We start from the raw sequence: 2,091 nt of genomic DNA on the forward strand, positions 1-2,091 counted from the left end.
CTAGGCATCATCATGTGAGCTGAGACGGGAGATCTTTATGGTAGGTAATAATAGTCTGTACGTCCCATTATCTCTTTTTATTAGAAAAGTAGATGTTCTTTTTTTTTTCTTCCCTGGTTAAGGACATGGGATACTGGGATGGGTACCTACAAAAAGGGCGTGGGAGATGTGTGCTTACGTGATAGATACGTGTGTTTTTTTCCACCAGGTTAAAAAAATGATTTTTCGTGAGAGACCAGGTCTGGCACGTTACCATGTGTGTAAAATAAATAAATGTATGACACATTAAGGACTCGTTGTCTGTTACGATGAAGCTATATATGTTACGCATATCTAATGGTTACATGATTATAATTTTAAATGATCCATCAGATCAAGGGCTAGTATTTTCTGATTAACGTGGAATTTTTTAGACTAATTCTATTATTTCTAATTCTAATTCTAATTAATCCATCATTTACTTTCAATATATAAATAGATAGATATGTCACTTCATTTAAAATTTCAACAAATATAATGTACGATTAAAGGACGCTACCCTTGGATTTCCCCATGCCACATTGCTAGTTTTATTCCAATAAGAAAAGAGAAGAAAACACGATAACCAATATACTATCATGCCGTAGCTAGCAAGCAAGTTGTACAATATTATCGCATGCAATTGTAGTAGATTTTATTTTCCTTGCAAACTGTAAATGATAAGAGATACTTCAAGATCAATATCGATACAAGTATATCAATTTTTGTTGTGCGGGTTGCTGGCCACTGCATGCAGCACCATCGTCTCAATTGTGAACCCAGGTCCAAATCCCATCATCACACCCCACTCACCCCTCACCCCTCTGTCCTCCTCCATCCGGCGCCGTTGCTCATCGAGCACGAAGATCACAATGGCGCCGAGCATGTTCCCATACTCTCTGAGCACCGTCCGACTTGCCGCGAGCTTCCCCGACTCCAGCTGGAGTGCCCCCTCGATGTGATCCAGTATTCCTCGGATGCCGGGGTGCACCACAAAGAAGAGATCATTCCAGAGGTTGGCGCCGTCGCTCATTACTCCAAGCGGTTGGAACGCATCTGTGAGACACTGGTCGATGTGTTTCGCCGCTATAGGAACCAGCTCCTTCGTGAAGATGTGGCCATCGAGGCCGGCCTCTGTCAGCTGCATGGTGAGCACACGGTCGGTCCCCGCTATCATGGTCTGCGAGGCGGACACCATCTTGAAGATTGGGCGCTCGACGGGGTGCATGGCGTCGGCGCCGATGATGACCGCGCCAGCACCGTCTCCGAAGAACGCCTGGCTGATGAGAGTGTGTGGGTGGGCATCTGCCTCCTCTGGGCCACGGAAGGAGACGATGGTGAGCTCGACGCAGACCACCAGCACACGCGCACCACAGTTGTTCTCTGCCAGGTCCTTGGCAAGGCGCAGCGAGGCGGCACCTGCGGAGCAGCCGTTGAGGTAGAGCATGGTCCGTCGTACGGAGGCGCGGATGCCGAGCAGACAGGCCAGGCGGAGGTCGACGCCAGGGGAGTGCACGCCTGAGTTGGTGCTGACGACGAGGTGGGTGATGTCGGTGGCCGGACGACCCCACTCGGCTATGGCTTTGGCTGCAGCTGACGCCGCAAGCTCTGGCGCAGCGACAGCCGCGATGGCTAGGCGGGCGTCCAGGGACGGCTTTCCACGGCAGAGGAAGTCGGGGTGGGCGTCCAGGAGCTCCTCCGTGTGGTGGAAGTAACGCTTGTCCGTTGGTGTCATCTGGCCTGGAAACAACAAAACACGTACGCGATGTTAACTTGATCATTCTTGTATTAAGATCGATCGTACAAGCAGCTAACATATAATTAGACGATCAAGCAATTTGACCACTGTATTTATGCATGCATGTGCTCATCTGCTTGCTTACACATGGCCTTGAATTTTTGCTTGAGGTCGGTGAGGTGCTGGCTCTTGGTGACCCGGAAATAGTAATCCGGTTACTCCTCCTGGGACACGCAGTTGGCCGGGTTAGCTGTGCCGATGGCGAGGACGGCCGCCGCCCCCTCCGCACGCTGCGAACGACGGATCTCCCGCACCGTGGACAGTAAGGTGGCCAT

At 50.4% G+C, this 2,091-nt stretch overlaps 1 pseudogene; it reads right to left on the reverse strand.

Annotated features, from left to right (window-relative positions):
- Nucleotides 1-736: 736 nt before the first annotated feature.
- LOC123061202 (bisdemethoxycurcumin synthase-like) lies at nt 737-2,091 on the reverse strand (annotated as a pseudogene).

The sequence above is a fragment of the Triticum aestivum genome, chromosome 1A, assembly GCF_018294505.1.
Source record: "Triticum aestivum cultivar Chinese Spring chromosome 1A, IWGSC CS RefSeq v2.1, whole genome shotgun sequence".
NCBI lineage: Eukaryota > Viridiplantae > Streptophyta > Magnoliopsida > Poales > Poaceae > Triticum > Triticum aestivum.